This window comes from Sabethes cyaneus, chromosome 3 (genome assembly GCF_943734655.1).
Source record: "Sabethes cyaneus chromosome 3, idSabCyanKW18_F2, whole genome shotgun sequence".
Classification (NCBI taxonomy): Eukaryota; Metazoa; Arthropoda; class Insecta; order Diptera; family Culicidae; genus Sabethes; species Sabethes cyaneus.
In genome coordinates this window covers 237,231,167-237,242,298 of record NC_071355.1, presented here as the reverse complement: position 1 = coordinate 237,242,298, position 11,132 = coordinate 237,231,167, and positions in this window count along the sequence as shown.

The window sequence follows — 11,132 nt, the reverse complement described above, 5'->3', positions numbered from 1 at the left end:
TGAAGTGCACTACTGCGCTGGGAGTTGTTCTCCTAATATCAGAGGGTTCTAACAGCCCTTTGTCGAAGAACCCTAATCTTTTATTAAGAATTGCCGGACATTGGCATAACAGGTGTTCCGAATCTTCTTTTTCTATGTCACAGAAGCGACATATATCATCTTAAAGTTTTCCCATAAGCTTCAGATGATAGCGGCTCGGACAGTGTCCTGTTATAAGACCAGTATAAATGCCTAGATCTTTCATCGAAAACTCCAGGATTTTGCGAGTCGTAGAAATGCTTGGAGAGATAAACCTTTTTGACTGCCTAGCATTGAAAGTGTTATTCCAATTTGATTCCACTTTCATACATTCTCATGCTTTTAGCTGCATTTTTAAAGCAGAGTCAGATAAGCCACAGAAGGGCTCAGGTCCTACGAATTGATGAGATGATCCGAGTCTTGCGAGCGCATCAGCTCTTTCAGTTCCATCGATTCCACAGTGACCTGGGACCCAGTACAAGTTGACTTGGTTATGACAAGACAATTTTTGGAGTGATTGAACACATTCATGTTTGGATGTGCATGTCGCCGACTTTAGAGCGTTTAGAGCTGCTTGGCTGTCGGACATGATGAATATATTTGAATGTCTATAGTTCCTGCGCAAGCACACATATTCGAATAAAATTGTATTTTTTCGCCATCCAGTCCTCATTTTTGATAACAAGAGCATTAATACTAATTGTTTTTAGAATACTGAGATGACCTGTTAGATCACCTTCAAAGAGCTCCACAGACCTCTTGATCCTCAGAGCACTTTTTCAGCTTCTAATAGTATAAACTGATGCAATGGAAGCATATAAAGTAAAGCATCCAATGCCTTCGATGGTGTACTTCTCATTGCACCTGTTATTGAGAGAGTGGCTAGCCTTTGAAGTCTTTCTAGCTTTTAGGGTAGTCTTGTCTTTCGTTTTTGGCCACCAGATCAACGAAGCATAAGTAATCCTGGGCCTTGCAATAACCAAGTAGATCCAATAGATCATTTTCGGTTTCAGTCCCCATTGCTTACCAAAAGTTCTTTTACTTATCCATAGGGTATTTGTAGCTTTATTTACCACTTGCTCTAAGTGTGTGTTCCAATTAAGTTTACTGTCAAGAAACACTCCAAGGTACTTGACGGTTTTTGAAAGTTTCAAAACTGTTCCTTTCAAGTTTAGATTATTGAATGGAAATTTTTTCCTTCGCGTAACAGGTATGATTGTTGTTTTAATAGGATTAGTATTTAAGCCTTCTCTATCAGACACAAAATTTAAAGCAATTTGGATTTGATTAGCGATAATAGAATCAAATGTTCCTCGTACCATTATGACTATATCATCGGCGAAGCCAATTATTTCGAAGCCAAGAGCTGTCATCTTTTCAAGACCACAGTAGAGGTGATATTACGCTTTCTTGTGGGCACCCTTTTACTACGCTTACGCTGATAGTTGTGCTTCCAAGGTTTGCTGATATTTCTCTTTTTGATAGCATTTTACTGAACCAGTGGATGATGGATATATCGAAACCACGTTTCGTCATAGCCGTAATCTTTGAATCGTGAGATGAATTGTCAAATGCGCCTTCTACGTCGAGGAAGGTAGTTAGTGAAACTTCTTTTGGTTAAATAGACTTTTCTAGTATCCTTACAACCGTATGTAGGGCTGTTGTTAAAGATTTGCTCATCAAGTATTTTTCCATGGTTTTTAACACGACGGACGACAAGCTTATAGGCCTAAAGGATTTCGGTGAAGTTTTTTCCTTTTTATTAGCCTTCGGGATCAACGACAGCCGCACTTGACTCCATACTGTTGGAATGTGGCCTAGTATCAGGCTATATTGAAAAAGATTTATTAGAAAAGGGTTTAAATATCGCCTTGCCCTTTTGTAGTAGTACAGGAAAATTGGACTTAAATTTTTGTTTGAATTGGAATTAGACTTGGAATCGTATTAAAAATTAAAGTATAAATTTGACTTGAAATCAGATTTAAATTTGATTCAAATCGAACTTAAGATTAGACTTGGAATTACATTTGAAATTGGACTTAAAATTGGAATTCAAATTGTGCAAATTGGCCTTGAAATCAAAGTTTAAATTTAACCTAAAATTGGAATTCAATTAGACTTGATATTGGACTTTAAATCGGACATGAATTGACATGGACTTGTAATTAGACACGAAATTAAAATTGACATTTTTGGTCTTATTCCCACAGGTTTGGCCGAATATCTGTTTTCTGTTCCGATGTTTCTCGTTGCAAGTCTGGTTTTTCTCCTTTTTTCTTGTTTCCCGTGTTTCCTGTTCCTTTGTTCCGTTTTTCTTCGTTTCCCGTTCCATTTCTTTTTTACTTTCACTCCTCTTTTTTACCTTTTTTTCGAGTCCAGTCCGAGTCCGAGTTGTCTCCTTTGCTTTTCTTGTTTCATCTTTGCCTGTGCCGTTTACCCCTTTTGATGCCTCGTAAACATACAAACGATAGTCATACGGGCATTAGGCATAACGGACATTAGGTATAATGAACGCACAGTTTACAAAACTTCGCTTTGTTTAAAATAGGGACTTGATTTATTTATTCATTTATTTATTTACTTTTTAGTAGGGCTTTCAACTGGTAGCTGGTTCACCCCAAACGCCCTTGAATCAATCATCGCTGCGTCACAATAAGTTAATGAGAACCGGGGTGGCCCATCTTATATATAAAAGAGGAGCGTAAAAGTTCGACCGCGCATCACTTGAGAAGCTTTTTTTATTGTGTTCATTTTCCCCACCGCTATGTTTTTACGGCGAGAAAAATCGAAAAATTTACCTGAAAGATTAGAAAACTCAAAAAGTTAGTTTTTCATATAAAAACCACAGCGCATTGCAAACGCCATGACAGTGTTTGCTGCGATCATCGTTTGATTTCTAGCAGCGCTGTTTCCGTGTTCGTCGTCTGGTAAATAAACACGTTGTTGCCTTCAATGAAATCGCCAAATGTAACAATGCTATTAACAATTTTTATGCTCTTGCAATTTCTAAAAATAACTTATCATTAAGTTACAACTTATTGATAAACCTAAGAACAAGTTTAAAACGTCAATAAAAAAATTCACTCATTTAATTAATTCGTGTATTCATTTATCGAATTTATGAAACAAACTCAAAACTGTTATATGCCTTTTTACATCATATGCTTATCTAGAAGATCCAATACAGGTTTAAGCACTAAATTGACTAAATTTCCAGTTCCCGATCATCAAATGAAGAATACATGTCACATATGTAGTAAAATAGAGTTTCCAGCAATTCAGCACCAAATCTATTGTGAAAGTACTGATGTAAATGAAAATTTTACTACAGTTCATAATTAATTGCCCGTTTTATTTCGTATTGCATCCCTCAAAAGTATACAAAATTTCACAAAATTACGAAACTCAAAATAAATTCTGTGTTAAATTATTTTAGAGCGTGAAATACCAAAGGAACTAAGAGAGCAAAAATGGATTTAAAGCAAATGTGTATGTACTTTTATTAGCATTTTCACATATTTGACGAGACGGTTAGAAATCAAATTAACAATTCAATTCATTTTGTGGAATAATGAAGTCATCTTGATCAGTAAATTATTACTAAAGCAATTACTTCGGCTAATTCTTACCCATCAATTTACAAATCTATTAAAAACAAGAATCATATGCCTATTGACATCGAATACATATCAGAATATTGAATTGAATTTTAAATTATCAAGGAATCCCAAATGAACCACTGATTGTGATGAAGGAAATATGCTTGAATATCAAAAAATTGTTGGTTAACTTAAGAACCAGCATACAGAATAACAAGATGATAATGGGACGAATTCCTAAAGCAAAAAAAAGTTTGAGAGCATTAAATGGAACAATGATATATTTCAGCATCAATTAAAATATAGTTGGTGGTGTAACGATTATGTTTTCAGTAAGGTTTTAACTAAACATTGTCTATAATTAGAAAATCAACTGTAGCAGACGCAATTTGGCGCTGTTGAAGCCATCGAATTCACTTTTACAAAAAATAAGTTAACAATCAGTAGGGTTTATAAGACAAGACTCGACGTAACTTCTACCAACACAACCGTTGGGTATTGGGAACTGACAAACTAACTTTTACACCATGTTTCCAACGTGGATGATAATAATTTTTGAGATTTTGTCAAATTTTCGTTTCTTGCTAATGGCTTAATACGGTTGTTAGATATACACGTTCTCTGAAAATCCGATGTTTATCGACTACATCAAACGTTGGAATCCTCAAAAAATTACGAAATTACGTTAGTGCACTCTTTTTTCTTAAAACCAGCAGCTCTCGCAGTTCGTCTGAATTTTATAATCTGAAATATTCAGTCTAATTTGTGGCAGTACGAAGTTTGCCGGGTCCTCTAGTTTAACATAAATTAATTTGGTTTGAAAGTTAAGTCACCGCAAATGAATTAAACGTGCTTGTTTTTCCATTTGAAACTGGTTCGAAACTTTTATTTCATCGAAAACTTCGGGTTGATACCGAATGGCCGAATAACAAATAACCGCAATCCAAATGGTCTAGTTTCTCAAAACTCGTGACAGAAGGTCGAAATTGCATTTGGCCGAAACACGAAAGGCCGAACCTCTACTTGGTTGAATCTCGCCGAAAACTATTCCCTCGAATAATATTGATGGAAATAAGGTTTTTATGGTCAATGTTAAGCTGCCTAAGCAATTGTTAAAATAATTTAATTTCATTTAGAAAAATATCAACAAGTCGCGCACACTCTGCACCTTATATTTATTTTTGTAATTATTTGTAGTACAAATAATGGAGTATAGAGGACTGATTCTACTTTCGGGTAGAAATACCGATACACAAATGGCCGAATAACAAATAGCCGAAATCCAAATGGTCGAATTTCAACAACTGTCAGAGAAGGCCGAAATTGTATTTAACCGAATCACGAAAGGCCGAAGCCTTAACCTCCTTGAAGAGCTCAACGTGAAAAGAAGAGGGAATGCGCCGCAGAAACCATTTCTATTTATGTGCAAGCATTTTGCTAGGTTTGCTGACTAGTAGGACGCGTAAGGACAGCATGAATCCAACCAGAGTTGTCAAGTATTTTCTCAGAACTCAGGATCAGGAAAAAAATCGCTTCTAGCGATCAAGATCATAGGAGTGATCAGATTCAGTTTCATTGACATCACTACTTGTAAGCGACAAATAATTTGTCGCGATCTGTACAGATTATGATAAACCTCATGTCAGATAATGTTCATTGCATGATTGCGTTGAGAACTATGACAGATACAGATGATTGGTTGTGTGCAACGTATGAAACACAATACAAACAGCATGCGTGACCTTTTTGCTCGCAGTTAGGTAAGATGTAGGTAATACTGTGATCTACTGCTGAGACTGTTTAGAGAACAAAATTTTGTGATCAATACTAAAGATTCACTGTTTGTCATGATCTGTACAGCTCGTGATCTGTGCGTGTGGCGATGACTCACAGATTTGATCAAAATCACTGATCAGGTAATCAGGTAATTCAGGATTTTTTTCTTCAATCTCTTGTGAAAGCAATGTGTCTAAATTTTCGTACTGAAAATTCTCTCACATTGCTCCTTATGCTTTGACTATCTACCACAGCCGCAAGTACACGGAATTTCATGAAAATATACCTTTAACCGTTCCTTACTCGTGTCAACTCCGAATCATAGGCAGGTAAAACAGAACAGAGTTCACTCGAATACTAACGCCACTTGGCGAAAGACCTATGAAACTTTGTACACCGAATGAAAGATCTTGATGTGCGGATCAACCTTGCTGAAAACAGTAAATTTATTTATTGCCAGGATCCCGAGATATACCGAGTTCCCCAGGCGTTGTACAAAATACAACAGCGCGAGTAACCGTGAGCTAAGACGTCATTGACGTTTTAGTTGTGCGGTTTGAAGGCTATGAATATTTTCGGCTAATTATGGTATTCGGCCATTCGTAAGTAATCCCTTCTAATTATGAACTAGCACAAATACTACGCAGATACGCATTTGTGTTATCTACGACTGACCGAATCACGAATGAACGAAACACAGAAAGTCGAAATAACAAATGGCATAATTGATCTAATGGCTGAATCACAAATGGTAGAAACACGAATTGCCAAACGTCATATATCGCCGAAAAAGCTCACGGCATTCCACCTGCAAAAAAGTTGGATTTATGCAGTCCTTACTCACTGCTGCTCGTTCGGACTCAACGAAGGAATAATTTCTACTAATCAGTAAGCAGTAGGAAAATGCATGCACCTAAATAGAAGTGCTTTCTGCGGGGTGCTGGTCCCACGGTGGGTCACCGGCGAACACTCGCGACCTGTGGCCGTCTCGCCCTGAATCATCTGGGAAATATTTGCTACTGACACGGTAAACAGTAGCTTATTTATTAACATTATAAGGGTTCTTCAGGGGAACACACAGTGCGTTGAGCCATAGACAAAAATCGTTTTTCACTTTTTTTTAATCGGGTATACTAAGTATTTAGAATTGTTTATAGATGCCTTCCGCTATATAAACAAGTATTAGTTTGCTTGGGAAAGCGCCACAACTACTATTACAAGCGTTCAAACTGTCAAGTTGCAAAGTGGATTTTACTTACAAATTTTGCTTTCATTTTTGAAGGTTATTCATCACGCTGGTAAAAATCTCATAGTATGTGTAATCTAAGTCTTTAAAATGGAGAATAACAATCAAGGTTAGTAGAATAAATTTTGGTTATAGAAGGAATTCATTTTGACCTCACTCCTAAAAAATCGCCCCATAGAAATGGCAAAGATATTTTCCTTCAAAAAAACAGAACTCTAACTTTGATTACTAATTTAAAAAATGTTCCACCGACCTTCCAAGCTAAAATATACACAGAATAGTTGTTCAAAGTGTCCTCTACAAGATCGAACAGGTTTTAGCTGCAACTACCTGCAAGATATTTCAATATTTGTAGATCAACGTCAAGCACTGATAAACCGTCAGATTTCCGTTGATTCTACTATATTATACTACTAGCTGACCCGGCAAACTTCGTACTGCCACCAATTGAATTAAATGCCGTAAATAGTAAATTTTGGATGTACTCAAAGTGTAGGTTAAGTTTTGTGCGTTTTTGAGAAGTTTAGCTTTTGAGGGAATGGTTAATTGACTACCGGATTTTCATAGAACATCTGTTTCTTACAACTGTGCTAAACCATTAGTTAGAAATGGCAATCAAAATCGTAAAATTTATTGCCAAATATACGCTAAAAACATGTGGAAAATGTTGATTTTTCAATTCTCAGTACCCAACAGTTGTGCTGAGTGTCAATTTATTTTTTGTAAAAGTAGACTCGATGTTATTATATAACGCCTAATTCCGTCTACTGCAGTTAACTGTCTAATGATATGGAATATACATTCAAAACTTTTTGAGAACAGAATCATTGCACCAACAATTATATTTTCATTGCCGCCGAAATCTATGATTGTTCTGTTCAACGCCCTCAAATGTTTTCTTTCGCCTTTGTGCATTCTCCCATTATTGATTTGAAATTTTGCATGTTCTTTTTTACGCAAATTGTTGGTTTATTAAACATATAATTTGTTGACACTTTCGACTTCCTCTATCGAAATCAGAGCTTGGTTGTGATTGCCACCGTAATTTTTGAATTTAAATTTGATATTCATATGTATGAAATGAGAATGTCAATTAGATTCATTAGATTTTTAATTTTACTTATCAATCGATTGGTAAGAATTTACCGAATGAATTATACTCTACTGAAAGTCCTCAAGCAATTACCTTTGTTAGTATATTATACCAATCCGATAGGTTTCATTATTCCTCAAAATATAATCAATGTTATTTGCTAATTTCATTTCTTGCTGGGCTCCTCAAACATACGAAAATGCAAATAAATGTACGCCTTGTCTTATTTGTCTTCTTTATTACTTTGGTATTTCAAAATAATTTGAAACAGAATTATAATTTTATGAGCCTTTTTGCACTTTTGGAAGTCTAATTAGAAGAGAAAAGAACAAAAAATAATTAACGTTGTTTTCAATACGATTTATTCTAATGGGTTACATGTACTTTTAGTGTTAATTTATTTCAGCTAATATTCTTTTCAAGTACACTTTTCAATTAAATTTAATACATAAAGTATATTCTTCACTTGACGATCATATAGTTTCATACCTAATTTTTAGTCATTGAAACATTTGTAAACATGCATTAGAAACGCATCAACGTAGAAAGTTTCCAGTTCTGGTTAATTTCATTAATTTGATAAATGATGTGAAAGAATTAGTTTTAGACAATTAGGCTCTTTTATAAACTGAACCCCAAACGCATTATACAACATTTATTATTTTTTAAATTTGCTAGCCTATAAAACTGTTTATTAGCAAGAATAAAGATTCTGTTTCAATATATGTATATATATTGCATACCATATTAACGGACAACTACGGCAGACGGAATTAGGCATTATCCTATAGCTATCGAATTTACTTTTACAAAAAATAAATTAACAGCCAGCTTAACTGTTGAGTGCTATAAATTGAAAAATCAACATTCTCCACATGTTTTTAATGAATATTTGGCAATAAGTTTTAGGATTCTGGAAAGATTACCATTTCTAACTAATGTTGATTTCAGATAATCGCCGCCACCGCAATGTTTGTTCGATTTAATCGACGTTTTTCGGCGAAATAAGTATGAAGATTTTTAAATACCAGTTAGTCCGGACGTTTCGAGCTACTACTGGTCTTCGCCCATCATCTGCGGACAACTTTTTCGTCCATTAGGTTCTACTTGGACTTGGAGAAAGATAAACCAAGTAGAACCTAATGGACGAAAAAGTTGTCCGCAGATGATGAGCGAAGACCAGTAGTAGCTCGAAACGTCCTGACTAACTGGTATTTAAAAATCTTCATACTTATTTCGCCGAAAAATGTCGATTAAATCGAACAAACATTTCTAACTCAGTTTCTAAGAATTTCAGTATTCAGTATTTCTAACACAGTTGTAACGAACAGATGTTCTGTGAAAATCAGGCACTATTGACCATTCAATCAAAGTTACCCTCATCAACATGTTTGTTAGCCCAGCAACGACGCTTCATATTGAATGCGACGCCGGTTGATTTGCACCGATAATAATCATAGTAGTCTAAAACATTGTCTATGCGACGAATGGCGGGAAAAGTAAAATATCGGTTTTTACTATTTTTCCGTTTTTCGCGTAGATTTTTAATATTTTTTTTTGCGTATAAACCTGACGCAAACCAAAACACATCAACTGAAAAAAGAATCATGCAATTCCGTCCTGCCGTTCTTGAGTTTATCCCTTACAAACATACGAACCAACTTGGTTTTATTATATAGATATTACAGGCGGGTCACAGGCAACACTCGCGACCGTCTCGTCCTGAATGATCTAGTGTTACTATAGATAGGTTTTGTGGTCTTGTATTGACTAATGTTTTATGGAAGAGTCTCGAATTTCTCGAGTTCGATTAGTTTTTGAGTTCGCAAAAATTTCTGTTTTATTTGTATGAGAGTCCATATCCCCCTACCACAGGGGTGAGAGGTCTCTAACTACCGTAAAATAAATTCAACACTCCAAAATCTCCCACATGCCAAATTTGGTTCCATTTGCTTGATTAGTTCTCAAGTTATAAGGAAATTTGAATTTCATTTGTATGGGAGCTCCCTTCTTAAAAGGGGAAGGGGTCGTAATTCACCATAGAAAAAATTTCTGCCATCTAAAACTCCCACATGCCAAATTTGGTTCCATTTGATTGATTAGTTCTCGAGATAAGAGGAAATTTGCATTTCATTTGTATGGAAGCCCACCCTCTTAAAGGGGAGATGGACCATAACTCGCTTTCTAAAGAAGAGAGGGGTGTCAATTCACCATAGAAAAAAATTTTGCGTCCAAAACCACTTACATGTCAAATTTGGTTCCATTTGCTTGATTAGTTCTCGAGTTATGAGGAAATTTGTTTTTCATTTGTATAGGAGCCCCTCCCCCTCTCTTAAAATGGGGAAATCCATAGAAAATATACCATAGAAAATATTCTTGCCCCCAAAAACACCCACATGATAAATTTGGTTCCATTTGCTTGATTAGTTCTCGAATTATGAGGAAATTTGTATTTCATTTGTGTAGAAGCACCCCCTCTTAAAGTTGAGAGGGGTCCTAATTCACCATAGAAAATATTTTTGCCTCCAGAAACCTCCACATGCCAAGTTTGGTTCTATTTGTTTGATTAGTTCTCGAGTTATGAGGAAATTTGAATTTCATTTGTATAGGAGCCTCCCCTCCTAAAGTGGGTAGGGGTCCCAATTCATCATAGAAAAAATTTTTGTCTCCAAAAACACCCACGTGCCAAATTTGGTTCCATTTGCTTGATTAGTTCTCGAGTTATGAGGAAATTTGTATTTCGTTTGTATAGGAGCCCCCCCTCTTAAAGTTGGGAGGGGTCCTAATTCACCATAGAAAATATTCTTGCCTTCGAAAACTTTCACATGCCAAATTTGGTTCCATTTGCTTGATTAGCTCTCGAGTTATGAGGAAATTTGTATTTCATTTGTATAGGAGCCCCCCCTCCTAAAGTGAGGAGGGGTCCCAGTTCATCATAGAAAAAATTTTTGTCTCCAGAAACACCCACGTGTCAAATTTGGTTCCATTTGCTTGATTAATTCTCGAGTTATGAGGTAATTTGTATTTCGTTTGTATAGGAGCCCCCCTCTTAAAGTGGGGAGGGGTCCCAGTTCATCATAGAAAAAATTTTTGTCTCCAAAAACACCCACGTGTCAAATTTGGTTCCATTTGCTTGATTAGTTCTCGAGTTATGAGGAAATTTGTATTTCGTTTGTATAAAAGCCCCCCCTCTTAAAGTGGGGAGGGGTCCCAGTTCATCATAGAAAAAATTTTTGTCTCCAAAAACACCCACGTGTCAAATTTGGTTCCATTTGCTTGATTAATTCTCGAGTTATGAGGAAATTTGCATTTCATTTGTATAGGAGCCCCCCTTCCTAAAGTGGGGAGGGGTCCCAATTCATCATAGAAAAAAATTTTGTCTCCAAAAACACCCACGTGT